The 16,136-nt window shown below is 37.6% G+C and overlaps 1 long non-coding RNA gene across 1 annotated transcript; it reads left to right on the top strand.

Annotated features, from left to right (window-relative positions):
* Positions 1 to 914: 914 nt before the first annotated feature.
* Positions 915 to 3,635, top strand: LOC145824743 (uncharacterized). The gene is made up of 2 exons (XR_014366796.1): positions 915 to 2,217; positions 3,397 to 3,635. It is a non-coding gene; the product is annotated as an uncharacterized LOC145824743 (long non-coding RNA).
* The last annotated feature ends 12,501 nt before the right edge of the window (positions 3,636 to 16,136 follow it).

Raw genomic sequence — 16,136 nt, 5'->3', positions numbered from 1 at the left:
GTTGTGCAAAAGTAATGGTTTAGTTCGTTACCAGTGTGACTCGTTGAGACTCATGTAGTAGTCAATAAATTTTTGTTGATGCATTGGTATATACCTGAGTGAGTTTGTGGGTGACGGTAGAATGTATTACATTACTTGAGTTAATTTCGAGGACGAAATTTCTTTAAAGAGGGTAGGTTGTAAAGACCCAAATAAAAATAAAATAAGATAAAAATAAAATAGAATAAAAATGTGGTAGAATTTTTTTGAAAGTGACTTGCTCACTTTCGGTGGGAAAGTGTTTAAGAAAAATAAATAAATAGAGGAGTAGTGTGCATGAGGGAAGGGAACAAAAGTATAAACATGGCTATCAATTATTACTCTTTCGGTGGGCTATTAAACAAAGGTCTTGGGGGGGGGGGAAGCCAACTATTTTCTGATGAATTTGGATCATCGGCCGCCCTACCCGACAGCCCCCCAAAACGACGTCGTTTTGGGGGTTTTTTTTTTTTTTTTTTTTTTTTTTCCTTTCTTCTTCTTCGTTCTTGATCCAAAACCAGAGGGGAAAACCAGAGGGGAGGGGAGGGGAGGGGAGGGGAGAAGAGGGAGGAGGGAGGGGGAGGTCCGATCGTCGCCGTCGTAGCTCGTCGCCTCACGCCGGCCGTCGCAGCATAGCTCGTCGCCTCACCCCGGCCGTCGCAGCACCGCAGCACCGCCGTCTCCTCCGCCTCCGCCTCCTCCTCCTCCTCCTCCTCCTCCTCCCCCACTGGTTATAGCCCCCTCCAGTCCGGCCCACCGGCGGCTCTCCTTCCCCTCCCCTCCCCTCCCCTCCCCTCTGGTTCTGTCGAGCTCGACGAGGAAGAAGAAAAAAAATCAAAACACTCCCAAAACGACGTCGTTTTGGGGGCTACCGAAACGGCTGCCGAAAACGGCAGCCGAGGATCCTTGCTCTTTTCTGATATGGGGAATCCTTTCAAGGAGGACTTTTATTCTGCTAAGCCTTTAGAATTTAGACTAGGAGGATTCTTTTATTATTATTTTATTTGTGCTCTGTGTGTGTGGATTTACAGGTAATACAATATGTATATATATATATATATTTTTGTTCTCTCTCTCTCTCTCTGGGTTATCTCTAAAGAGAGACCAAGGAAAGTAGCAGCCATAGTAGTTTTCTCTCTGAGCCTTCTTCAACGACTCAAAAATGTCTTGACGGGAGGCTCGAGAATCTAACTCCAAATGCCACTATTCCAAGTTCGGCCGTGAACCCAGTCCTAAGAGATCAAGAAGGGATGGAAAACTAGCCACTGAGAGGCCGTCTAGCAACCTTAATTTGGATGATTGGTGACCATTCAGACCGGGATCAGAAGCATCACCGACGGCTGCAAGATGCTTTACCTCTTGAGGCCCTGCTAGCACCAGATTCTAAGGTAGAAACTGGGGCAGGGAACAAAGAAATTGACAAGAAAACCAACGGACAGCATGAAGGAACCAAAAATTCTTCCAATCTTACTAAAGCACCTTGGTCTCGATCGTATTTCCAGATTTGATCATTCCACCATGAATCTCGTGACAAAATCTTTCTGGGTTTTGCTATCCTCTGTTCTTCATTTCTACACACTCTGTTTTTCATACCCAACTCCATTGAACTGTACAGACACAACTCGTCTATGCATATCGTTCTTGGCTATCTAGCCAGGTTTAGTGGGGCAACGACAACAGATGAAATGGAATGGCATGTGAAAAATGCACTGGAGTGGCTTCATGGTGAAAGAGTTGAGTATCGTCGTTTTGCTGCTGTCTTAATCTTGAAAGAAATGGCTGAAAATGCTTCAACTGTCTTCAATGTACATGTACCTGAATTTGTGGATGCTATATGGGTTGCATTGAGAGATCTAACACTAGCTGTTCGAGAGCAGGCTATAGAGGCATTGCGCGCTTGCCTACGTGTCATTGAGAAGCGTGAAACGTGTTGGCGTGTGCAATGTGGCGAAGGTTTTAATTATTTATTGGATCCTTGGTTATTATGAATAAGGTACTACTGTATGTTTGAGGCTACACAAGATGGGTTGGGTAGAAATGCCCCTATTCACAGCATACATGGTTCTCTACTTGCAGTTGGCGAGCTCTTGAGTCATCATTGTGAAGAGTTTGGTGAGAACAACATTTTGATCGGTGGAGATCAAAATCCGACAAATCGAAAATTTGGATTTTTGGCTTGCTTCCTCTTCTTGGCTTGAGGTAGGGATTTTCTATACTCTAATATGATTTTTAGCTTAGTTATTTGCTATTGTGTATAGATAATGAGATTTGGTTGTGGTTTGGACGAATCTAAAATTTGGATTTGAAATTATAAAAGAGGGGTTTCTCGATTTTGGACTCTATTGTGAATATGGGGTTTTGAAATGGGGTTATTTGTGTATAATTGATGAAATTGAGCCTGGGGGTTGTTATTTGAGAAAGAGGGAAAAAAAAATGCCATAATTGGGATTAAATGAATTGTTTGTCAAAGTAATGAAATTAATTATGGGAATATATAATTGGATTGGAAATGATGAAATTGGGTGGAAATGTAATTGAATGGTGTAGTTGGATTGATAAATCACTCACATATGAAAAATGTAATAATTTATCTGTTGATAGATTTATTTACCAGTTTAGTGATAATTGTTTTGGGCTATCGGTGGAGGATAGCCATGATTGTTGTAGAACTGCATGATGATTAGGTAAATTGAAACTAATCAACTGAATTATGTCATTGAATATGACAGTTGGATTAACACATTGAATATGTGCTATAATTGATCATTGTGTATGATAATGTGTTTAAATACATTGTATATGTATGTTTATTGGGAGGTGATAGGGGATGTACTCCATATGTGATTATGTTTTTTTAAATACATTGTATATGTATGTTTATTGGGAGGAGATGAGGGATGTACTCCATATGTGATTTTGTTTATAAATACATTGCGTATGTATATTTGTTTGGAGGAGAAAGGGGATGGACTCCATTTAAAGCAAGTTGGCCGAAGTGTCCTGGGTGAAAGACCCGAAATTTCATATATAAATGAGTGCCGATTCCTTCGAACGAAATATCTGTAAAATGGCAAAGTTTGAAGTGTTTATGTGTGTTTTGCATAAATGGAAAACCTTGAGTTGTAGTCTCATTTTGGTTGTTGAAAGATAACGAATCTAACTCATGAATTGAGTAGTGTATATATGAACTGGAAATGAATTGAAGGAAAAGGGAATAAGATTGGTCTTAGTGGCATATGAATATGCAGGCCTTGTGAATGCATCCGTATCGGTATTGTTTTTATACGTGGTATTTATACCTTTACTAAACTTCATATATTGTGTTAGATTATCTCTACTGGGCTGTTGGCTCACCCTATACGGGAATATCATTTTCAGGTACATGTGAGATGTTTCCTCCAAGGCAATAGCATGGATAGACTTTCGAGAAGCAAGAGCTTCTTATTTATGCCTTATGTGTATATGCTTGTTATTTGTAAAACCGAGGGCTTAAGATGTAATGAGCGAGACTCAATTTGTGTAACTAAGCAATGACTTGGAAAGATGTAAGCCTGTATGGCATTTAACTGGTTGTTAAACAGTAAACTCTGATGTATGAAAGTATGTTGTTTCTCATATTTATTCCGCATATGAGTTATCTTTATTGTATTATTTTGGGGGCATTACAGTTCTTGTGTCCAAATCGAAGCCCCGGAAACCAGATTTCCAATGGTTCTAGCCTCACACCCAAATTCAAAGCGTGGAAAAATAAAAGGGCAAAAGAGTGACGGCTGTTTGTAGGAAAATTACCCGAGTCAAAGTTTTTGGTCCAATCTTACTCAACTATCATGTTACCACTTCGATCAATGTCCCAAAATAAAACAAGGAGGTTCCAAATACAATAATAAAAAGGTCAAGAGCAATCCCACTAGTCCTAGAAATTCAGACTCAACCAGGTAGACCGCTCGAGCATCCAATCTTGCGCTCAAGCGAACAGACCAACAAAGCCGACCGCTCGAGCGAACACCCCTGCGCTCGAGCGGGAATTCACAACTCTCAGAATTTCAGACAGATTGCAAAAGTACTAGGAGCCTCACAAGGCCGCTCGAGCGTCCACTCTTACGCTTGAGCGGTGAGAAAAATTCTGGGGTGTTACAAACTACCCACCTTAAGAAAGTTCATCCCCGAAATTTAGAGAAACCAAAACAGTAGACAACCCAACACAGATGGAACATAATTCTTAACTTAACACTCGTGGAATGCATTCCCAAATTTGAAATAAGAGACGAAACGAAAGCTACTTAGATCCAATGGCAAGACATCACTACCAACCAAAAGCTAGGCTCCATTGAAGATAGATTCTCAAATTTCGGTTCAATACCTTAATGCTCCAAAGGCACCCGAACAAGAAGAATCACAAGGGAAAGATCACAAATACCGTTCGATCAACACACACATCGGAATCCAACGAGTAAGGAACGACATCAACCACTTATAATCCCCATGGTCCATAATAACTCCCTAACCAATAACAACACGGACAATGACTATCGAATGGCCAAAACTCAATTTCATAGAAATGGAAACCATTATTAAACCAAACACCAAGTCAAAACAAGCAAAAACAAATAACACATTACATTGTACGATCCAATACCACAATTCTCAATTGTATCTCAATTAGTGGTATTATCAATTCTTTATTCCACTTAGCATTTAAAAGTAGAACAGTGAAAATCATTCATTAACATATTCAGATTAAGTCTTTAACATTTAGTTCAACTGAGCCTTCCCAAGCTACACACAAGAAAATGAAAATTTCATTTTCCACATCAATCTCAACATTCTTCCGGTGAATTCCAATCATCACCAAATAACCTCCGCCACCCATTCAGTGACATCACAACACAATTTCCATACACACTTGTGTTAATAACGAATAAAAACAATTATAGTGCATCCAAAAGGTAATATAGCACACGCTGCTTCCCACAAGTTGGAAGTCTCCCTATCCTTACAATATCAACACTAACAATCGATATATACATTGGCAGAAGTGCACTCACAACAATTTACATTCAAACATTTCTAACTCAATTAGAGTGGTTTCACAACTTCACATCAACAACGTACATATATGTATACAAGTAAGACCCAATGTCTTCCAGTACTACCTAAGGCACTACCCAACCATATCTTTATTTATCTGAAACAAAGCAAATCCCAAGATAATTAGGTATCAATTAACTTCAAACAATATTCATTAAAACCACTGGTTGCAAGTCAAACCAAAACAGACTAACCCAGACAAATCCTCAAGTCTCACTACAAGAATCCATCTTCTCTACGCAACTTAACCCAAATTACCAATTTTTCACTCTCACGGTTCAACTGTCAACACACACATCATTTCACATCTCACAATTCATAATCATCATAATCCTTTTCACCACTTGTCATTCACACAAGGTACAAAACACGGACAAGGCCAAGAAATTTACAATGTTTCACCTCTAACCCGGGAAGCTCCCATCAATTTGAGATAACCGTCACCCAAACTTTACCACTACTTATAGAAGACCCAACACTCACTAAACCCTTTCCAAAATATTTCTCAAACCTTCTACCTTACTCATCTTCAACCATTCCATAGGGACTATTTGTCATCAAATCCTTAATACTAAACATTTAGTTAACTACTCCATAAAACTTAAATTTCGGCACTCAAACATTCACACTAAACCCGTTACTTGAAAACACAACCCATGCTTCCTTCCTAAAACCAATTCTAGCATCTCTTTATACTCATGGGCCCTATACTCAAATACCGCAACTTCTTTACACATACAACTACTAGCTTACGGCTAACATCATACCAACACCACTCTCATCATTATGAAATACACTTCTTACGCTCCCTTTTCCAAACCTTTCACAATATTCTATGTAACTCAAACTAATCTCATACCATTCTAAGATCTCATCTCAACCATACAACTCTCATATTCCATGTTCCACAAACACTTTTATTCAACTTAAGGCTCATAAGTCAACACACATTTCCACCACTACTTAACGTCTCCCTCACTGCAAGTTAATACCTCCCTTACAACTCTTATTATCTCAATAATAACATCAAACATCAATCGACCGAACTTTAACCCTTTTCTGAGGCACTTACTCTTCCTACTAAATCAAGAAACCAACCTAACACATAATCACACAAAACATAAACAAATTTTAGGCAACAAACAACATAATCAAGTCAAGTCTACAAGGATGACCACTTGTCCCGGAACTTCCAAGGAACTCCCACTAGAAACCACGTTGATCAGATGTGTTTCCAATGAGATCTCAAAGCAAATTAGCTGGCCACAAGCATTATCCATGAAGCTCACCCATGCTCACACAATGCAACACATAATGTCTTACACCTTTTACTTCTACATGCAAACATCCTCACCAAGCGAAGCCAACCCATTATGGTAAAAACCACTTCCCATGAGCCAAGGTATTCAAACCTGGTTCGCTCTGATACCAAGTTGAAATGCCCCAACTTTTTAATTACTCAGAAACATTACCAAAGCTTGCAATTTAGACCATTTTTATTTTATTTTATATATATACATATACATATATCTATTACCCTTGAGTAATAGAAACAAAATAATACATGTTCCCTCTCTTAATGAATACAATAATAACAATAATAAATGTCAAGCATCCACTGCGAAGCTACAAATAAATAATTACAAACATCATTGTACAATATTTATTTCTTTCACATCTACAATGAAATTACATATAAAAGACACATGGATTTCTTAACTCTTTAACCAATAAATACGAATTCTCTTCTTGTAAAAAAATGAAACAACAAGGGATGAGCATAATTGCCTAGTAAAAATCTCGTAGTTCTACAACAATAACTAACACACAGATAAAAATGATCATGCATGTAAGGTGATACCTTATAGTAAAGTGACGTTCAGTAATTTCAAAATATTACATGTAGAGTACCTTTGTCTCAAAATGTATTTGAACATTTAAAGAAAACTCTCAGTCACAAAAATTATCCCTCATTGTCAGAAAACCATAAACCCTTTTTGAAAATAAATATGTTTACGGAACACCATCATTTTAAATTCATTAACCTAATTCCAAAGTATTCCTCATTTCATTTCTATTTACTTTTTTATTATTCACAATTATTATAATTCCATAGCCACAAAGTTTAAGTTCCCTTAATACTTCAAAAATAACCCTCATACACTCTATCCTCACTTGTCTATCCATTATTGCTACAACTCCATAACTTAGAAGTCCAAATCTCCTTTATATTTAATAACAATTCTCCTACACTCAACTCCTACTTGTCTAACAACTACATCACATCCATATTTGCTTTATCATTTATAATTCAATATAACACAAGAATAATAAACCCATTTAATTCAATTTTTCAATTAATTACAAAAACAAAACTCTTAATCTTTCCTTATAGATACAAACAACCCCGTGAGTTCATTATCACCAACCCCTTATACCATTACTATTTCATTAACCATTCTTTTCAAATAATTTCTATATGCATTCCCCTTCCGTAACAAAGTGCACATCAAATTGTAATTTCATAAGTTCATCACAATTCACACATATTAGCACCAACTCAACACATTTCTCAACACATTCCACCTTTTGCCGACTTGATATGGCGGGATAGCGGGCACCCAACTCATAACACCTTCCACCTTTTGCTGGCTATTATACGGCGGGAAGTGAACTCCCAAAAACCATTTTCAACTTTAAAAATCATCCCCACATTTTTCGACTATTATACAGCAGGAAGTGGTCACCCAAAAATATTTTCAAAACCATCTATTTTTCCACTTTTGTTGGCTATTATACGGTGGGACTGTGCGGACACCCAAAAATCATTTTTTCACTTTTGCCGGCTATCATACGCCAGGATTTTGTGGACACCCAAAAACATTTTTTTTTCACATTTGTCCAGTGATAAGCCTAGACATGGCATTTGGACACCTTTAAGTCAAAACCACCCCCACATTTGCCGGTTATTATTTGGCGGGACGTGGGCCCCCCAAAACCTTTTTCAACTCCCCATGCGGGTACCAACACAACACCACCCAACACAACTCAACCCAACTCAACTCAACACAACCCAACACACCTCAACACAACTCAACATCAAACAATACAATTCAACATAATTCGATGCAAGGTCAACATAGCTCAATGCAATTAAAATATTTCAATTCAACCTCTTGAACCTCAACTTCATCATTTCATCACAAAATTCATATCATCCATACCATTAACAATTTCTTCCCCCCAAACTTTGTTTCATATTATCACAATATTTAAAATGTCAACAATAAGGGTTCAATCGCAACTTTTACATAAATTTTCAAGCACTTCCAAAGTTCAATTAAACTTGTATATGTTCAATTAAACACCTCAATTTCATAATTCTACTTTTAATTTAAGCAAAACCATCATCTAACTTCATGAACCAAACTAGAGTTTTAAGAGAAATTAAAGCTTTTCACCCAAACACTTTTTATTCCAATTATTCTATTAATTATACTCCCAATTTCATAAGCCCATAATCATAACCCAAAATTTAAACCCAACATTTCAAACCCTAAACCCCCAATCTCATGATTTTTTCGCAATATGCTTAAAAAGTATAAATTTTGTGTTTATATAAAGAAAATACCACAAATCTATCTATAAATGAGAGTATTGAAGGGAAACTAAAAATCCCTACCGCAAAGACCAAGCAAAGAAGCTAGATCAAGGGCCTCCTTTCGACAATCCAAAATCCAATCAGTTGAAAATGTTGAGCTTCAAGTATTCTTCACTTTTTGGTAGGAGATCTTGGCCAAATCTTTGAGAAATGGAAGCTATTTGGGTCAAGAAATCAAGGGTTTTCGGACCTAGGATGAGGGGAGGAAGAGGGAAAAGAAAAGTGGAAAGAATGATCTAGAAAATCACTTTTTAAGTTGCTGAATTCGCGCAGTGCTGCCAGCACATATACCAAAACTTCAAACGGACATAACTCTCTAACCCGGACTCCGTTTTAGGTCGTTCTTGTGTCCAAATTGAAGCCCCGGAAACTAGATTTCCAATGGTTCCAGCCTCACATCCAAATTCAAAGTGTGGAACAATAAAAGGGCAAAAGAGTGCCGACTGTTCGTAGAAAAATTACCCGAGTCAAAGTTTTTGGTCCAATCTTACTCAACCATCATGTTACCACTTCGATCAATGTCCCAAAATAAAACAAGAAGGTTCCAAATAAAATAATAAAAAGTCAAGAGAAATCCCACTAGTCCTAGAAATTCAGACTCAACTAGGTAGACTGCTCGAGCGTCCAATCTTGTGCTCGAGCGAACAGACCAACAAAGCCGACCGCTCGAGCAAACACTCCTGCGCTCGAGCGGGAATTCACAACTCTCAGAATTTCAAACAGACTGCAAAAGTACTGGGAGCCTCACAAGGCCGCTCGAGCGTTAACTCTTATGCTCGAATGGAGGGAAAAATTCTGCATAATAATTCCTATGCCAAAACTGGCAATCCATTCCCAAATTTCATCACATAACTTACTGTCAAACTCTGCACAACGGAGCTCCTGGGTTTCCACCAACTTCGGAGCGAACCTCGATAGATTGGTAAACCACGCCTCAAATTGTGCCAAAGGTGTAGTACCTTGGTGTAACTCCATAAATTGCTTCCTCAATTCTTTCCCATATAGAAGGAGGAGTCGTCACATCCTTCCGTAGACATCCTAATCAAAACAAACATAACAAATTTAGCACACGTCTAATGGTGCCCCCAACAAAATCTCTTATACTAGTATTAACACACACAATGCATTCCATATAAGCACTTAGTCATCTAGTCACATCTCAACAAAAAAGAAGCCCATTGCTTAAATTATAAACAAATAACCAAAGAAAACAATACAAACGAGCCTCAAGCTCCAAGATCCTCCCAGGCCGTCACCTTGGCGAAGGCACACCAGTTTACTTGAAAGTGGTTTCCCTCTTGGGGTGAGCATAAAGCCCAGTAGAAATAAACTTAATGACATGTATGAAGCTTAACAATGTCATAAGATGAATGCACGTGAAATGGTATGATAAAACATGTATTTTCTCTCTTTGAAACATGTAATGCGAGATTTCCAAAATATCTTTCCAAGTCAACAATATTCTTTCAAAACAACCAAATGGTAAATATAATGAATAAATCTCTAGGGCTAGTGTTCATAATAGTAACTATACAAGTCACTATGCCATTTTTACCGGAACTAACCAAAAAGCTCGGCACCTACCGTGCGTGTTTTAAGTCTTACACCTTGGAGACACGGGCCAACTTAATTTTGCTTTAACACCCCCTTACAGCTTCACCATTTTATTTACCCTTTCAATAATACAATACATGCATCTTAAAACAACAATACGTTTTTGAAACATTGAAATCCCCAGTTACAAATTCATGATATACAAAATGTGATGTATGAATTGTAAGCATTTCCATTCCCTAATCCACATGCTGTTTCTACAACAATCAATATAACCCTTCACCAGTTGCCAAAAATAATTATCTCTAATTAAAGATAACAATAATAATATTCCAAAGTCATAACCAAATCGAAATTCCAATGATTTATACAAAATCTCATGATTTCCAAACAACATTCACACTCCTCACGAGTTTTGTGAATCTCAACTGAAAATATACTATTTTCCCAAAACTGTTCATATTATTTCCAACGAAACCACAATTCAAATAGGTAAATAATACTCGGCATTTTTGCAATAATTCAAACATTTCTTAACCAAACCTCATTTCAATTAAAATCCTACAGCCATTCCAATTTCTTCTTTTTCCATAAAAAGAACACCCAACACCTTAGTTTTTGATTAACTTTTGAGAAACCGTTTGAAACCTAATTTTCTTCAAAAACTCATTGCACAACAACGACTAGGTTACTAATCCCAAACCATAACCGAAAACAAGTCTTTTTTCCCTAAATTTGTACCTCAACAAATATATATCCAAAACTACTTTTTTGAAAACCCATAACTAACAAAAGTAACAAATAATGAGGCTAAACAACATGCACATCGTTGAGAAAATCTCTACCTCAATTTCAGAAGAGGAGAAAGCTCTAAAGCCCTAAAACTCAACGTTGACAAAAACATGAGCCTCTCAGATTAAAATGAAGTTTTCAATGTAACTTATCTTTTCTCCAAAGGACAAAGGTGTAGAAATCAAGGCTAAGGGTGTATTTGAGGTTTAAAGGTGAGTTTTAGAGAGAGATAGAGTAGATCTAGGTTTTTGAAATGTTTAGAGAGGGAAAGAAATGAAAAAGTGATCCAAAAAGTGACTTTTACGGACAAATACATATGTAGACCGCTGAAGCGACCAAAACACCGCTCGAGCGAACAGACACAATGAGTGAGAGTGCTTGAGTTAACAAAGTTACCGCTCGAGTGCACAATGACACCTCCTAGAAGTTTTGCAGACAAAATTCAACCGCTCGAGCGCAAGAAAGTTCGCTCGAGCGAACTAGCCAAATTTTGGGCAGCAACTCTTTTGAAAAACTAACTTCCAACCTTTTCCAAATGCAACTACAACACTCCAATAACCAAACTCTACAAGGAATAAAATGAATAAACATATGAACAACAATTCAAGAATAGGAATCCTAGATCCAAAACAATAAACGGGTCAAGTCTAAACTAGAATCATTATAAACTCCCTCCTTTAAGGAATTTCGTCTCCGAAATTTCAATAACCCCACAACTATAACACCTCCAAAATATAACAATAAAACCATCTCACAATATTTATTAAATAACAACACAGTTTTGAATATAATATCCTTCAATTCATATGATTCCAGTTATACAAAAGGTAACACATGCAGTTACAAATTTATAAGTCCTAACCATGAATCTATAGCATGTTCCACAAGTTAATGATATGAAACAAAAGTTAAGCAGATAAATAAATGCTCTAATGGCTACAACATTCTAAGACGATACTTGGTTACAACAAAAGTGATTTTAAACTTAATACAAATAAAGCCTTAGACTTGAACAAGATAATTACAACAAAAACAGAACAAGAAGCTCACGGCTTCAAATCCTCCCAAGCTATGGCCTTGGCAGAGGCATATCATAAGCACCTAAAAATGGTTTTCCACATAGGGTGAGCCAAAGTCCAGTAAAGATACTCCAACACAGTGTATGAATCTTAATAGAGTTATAAGGTGAATGCATATGCAATACTCAAGATAAAACATTTTATATCTCTTTCCAAAAACCATGCAATGTCAGGTTTATATCACAATTCATGAAATCATTTCCTTTATTATAAAAAAATAGGGCAATAGATACAACACTGGGAATCTCTAGGACGTGTCTACAAGTAGGCTACATGCACTACCAATTGCCATTTTTACTTGTATTAACCGGAAGGCTCGGTACCTATCCGCGCGGGTTTCTGGACTTTCACTAAGGACACATAAGCCAACTTAATACCACAACTATATTCCCTACCTAGATTCACCATGGTATTCACCATTTTTTTTTCTCAAAACAGTATACATTTTCAATTTGTTAAATATGTAACAATGCTTAATGCAAATGGATGAGAAATTAATTTCAACTCGCCTAATTCTTATGCAATTTCTACAACAATCATAGCTATCCTCCACCGATAGCCCAAAACAGATATCTCTAAACAAATAATAATTTCCAATAAAGATATACTTTCCAAATCTCAAGATGGGAGCGATAATACATATCCAACTCTACCACCACCATCATCATCATTTCCGTTTCATAAAACCTAATATCATTTCCATTTTCTTTTTACAAAATCAAATATTCATGCTTTAGGGCAAAATCCCATTTTCCTTATAAACCAATTCCAATGATAAAAATCCACCATTTTATCACAACTCAACTACATTTACAAACCGACAATCATTTTCAAGAATCCATTTGAAAATGTCTCTTTGGATTTTAAAACCAAAACCCTAGATTTTTACCAAAATCCCCAAATCCAACGATTTCTTTGAAAAGATAAATAACTAAGTTAAAAATCATACTAAAGTGTGGAGATATCCTTGCCTCAAAGATTGAAGACAAGGGAGAGAAAGAAGAAACTTTGACAAAGCCAAAAATCAACTTTGCTCCGATTAAAATGAAGCTCTAGGTGACCTCTACCTTTTTATCAAATGGACTAGGGTGTAGAGATCAATAAATTGAGTGTATTTGGAAGTTGAAGATCAGTTTTAGAGAGAGAGGGTCTAGATTTTGGATTTTGAAATGTTTAAAGAGAGAGATATATGAAAAACTGACTCAAAAAGTGGCTTTTACGGACTGATAGATGGGCAGACCGCTCGAACGACCAAAACACCGCTCAAGCGACTAGACATAATAAGAAAGACCGCTCGAGCGAACAAAGTACCAATTCAGTGAAGAACACCACCTTCCTTGTACTTTTGTAGGCCTGTAAAAGTACTGAGAGTTCCAAAAGACTGCTCGAGCTAAGACCACTCGAGCGGAAGAAACACCGCTCGGGCGAAGAATGCCATACTGCCAGTAGTTTTACAGACCTACAAAAGCACTGGAAGTTCTCAAAGTTCACTCAAGTGCAAAAAAAGTTCGCTTAAGCGAATAAGCCAAAATCTGGGCAGCAACAATTCTGAAAAACTAACTCGCAACCAGTTTCAAACACCACCAAGACACTCCAATAACCAATCTTAACAAGGAATAAGATGGAAGAAGACATGAATCACCATCAAGACAAGAAATCCCAGATTCAAAATAATGAACGGGTTGGGTTTAAACTAGAATCGCTATAACCTCCCCCCTTTAAGGAATTTCTTCTTCGAATTATAAAATAAACACAATAACCACTATATTCAAATCAATTACAACAACTCATAACCACGACTACAATTTATTTTTTCCAAAACATATGCAATGTTTTACATTTAATCAACATAACAAGATTTCCATTACACGTTTCAAACATTAACAAAAAGGTCTGGATATTTCTCACAGACTTTCATCTCACGTTCCCAAGTCGCCTCCTCAACACCATGGTGTCTCCATAACACCTTTACCAATAGAATTGTCTTGCCTCGCAAGACTTGGTCCCGAGTATCTAAAACTCTAACCGGTCTTTCCTCATACGAGGCATCCTCATCTATCTTTAACTTGGTCCAACCCAACACATGTGATGAATCCAACTCATACTTCTGGAGCATATAGATATGCAACACGTCATGAACCTTGGAAAATTGTGGCAAGGCCAAGCGATAAGCTACCTCCCCAATGCGTTTTAAGATTTCAAAAGGCCCAATAAATCTAGGAGACTACTTCCCACTCTTCCCAAACCTCATCAAATCTTGTTTAGGTAATATTTTCAAGAAGACGTGATCTCTTACCTCAAATGATAACGGTTTCCTCCTACGGTCAGCATAGCTCTTCTGACAACTTTGAGTCGAAACCAACCTCTTACGGATAAGTGCAACCTTCTCTGTTGTTTCTTGAACTAACTCAGGACCTAACATAGATGCGTCACTTCCCTCAGTCCAACACACAAGAGATCTACACAGTCAGCCATATAAGGCCTCAAACGGTGCCATGCCAATACTCACCTAGAAGCTATTGTTGTAGGCAAACTCCACTAAAGGAAAGTGCCTCTCTCACGACCCCTTAAAGTCAACAACACAACCCCAAAGCATATCCTCTAGGATCTGAATGGTACACTCTGACTGCCTGTCAGTTTGAGGATGATAAGCGGTGCTAAATGTCAATCTAGTGCCCAATGCATTCTGTAGGCTCCGCCACAATTGAGCCATGAAATGCAGATCTCTATCCAAAACAATAGTTACAGGGACCCCGTGAAGTTGCACTATGTCCCTAACATAAAGGTCGGAAAGGTAATCTATCGAGTCACTCGTACGCATAGGTACAAAGTGTGCTGACTTGGTTAACCGATCAACTATCACCCACACGGCATCATTACCACATTGAGTCCTCAAAAGACCCACAACAAACTCCATCGTCACATGCTCCCACTTCTATTCGGCTATAGGCAAGGGTTGCAACAAACCCGCTGGCCTCTGATTCCCGGCCTTCATTTGTTCATAAATAAGGCACCTCGAAACAAACAAGGCTACGTCTCTCTTCATCCCCCTCCACCAAAACTGGTGACTAAGGTCGAAACAAACAAGGCTACATCTCTTTTCATCCCTCTCCCGAGTGTACCGTAAGACGCGAATGGTGGAACTCTCGGAGTATCTCCTCTCTAAAAGACTTTGGCACAAAAAAGACAGTCAAGATATCTAACATTAGAGTCAGAATACACGTTCAAGCCCTTCTTTACCTTCCCTCTAGATATCTTCTCCCGGATGGATTATACATCATGATCACCCTGCTATGCTTCCATAACTTGGCTCACAAGTGTAGGTGTAGACACCCCATTTTAACCGGCCCTAAGACTTGGGCGCTTTTTTTTGATTACCCGATGATGACAATCAGAATATGTTTCTCACAGAATTCTCAGTAAGAGAGATGGATTTTGAACTTTAATCCCAACCTTTACATATTTTTTTGGCCAAACTATTTTAGACCTTAAAACCCTATTTTCAATATATATATATATATTTTCAAATGTTTCTACAATGTTCTGAGGCTCTCATTTCGTTTAAAATATTGCACTTTTCAGTAAACTGAGTAAGGACAAAGTGGAAATAAATAGAAGGGAGGTAAACTCTTTGAAAAAATATTTAAAAAACATCTTCTTTATAGGTTTGGTTTTGAAGGAAATAGGAGGGGATGGAAGAAAACTGGTTTAGGAAAAGAATAAGCAACAAATCATTAAGAAAGAAATGAACAACCTTTAATAAATTAGGAATATCTCTTTGTACACTTGGAATTTAAATGTGAGACCATCGCCATTGGAAATTCAACTTCTGGGGCTTCAATTTAGACCCAAGAATCACCTAAAACCGAGTCCAGATAAGGGAGATATGCCTGTTTGAAGTTGGGCGTAAGAGCAGATTTTGTCAAACCTGCCCGAAACAGCAT

The sequence above is a fragment of the Camellia sinensis genome, chromosome 4 (assembly GCF_055761805.1).
Source record: "Camellia sinensis isolate YWXY chromosome 4, ASM5576180v1, whole genome shotgun sequence".
Taxonomy (NCBI): domain Eukaryota; kingdom Viridiplantae; phylum Streptophyta; class Magnoliopsida; order Ericales; family Theaceae; genus Camellia; species Camellia sinensis.
The sequence above is the reverse complement of the archived record's forward strand: the minus strand, read 5'-3'. Positions and strand labels throughout refer to the sequence as shown.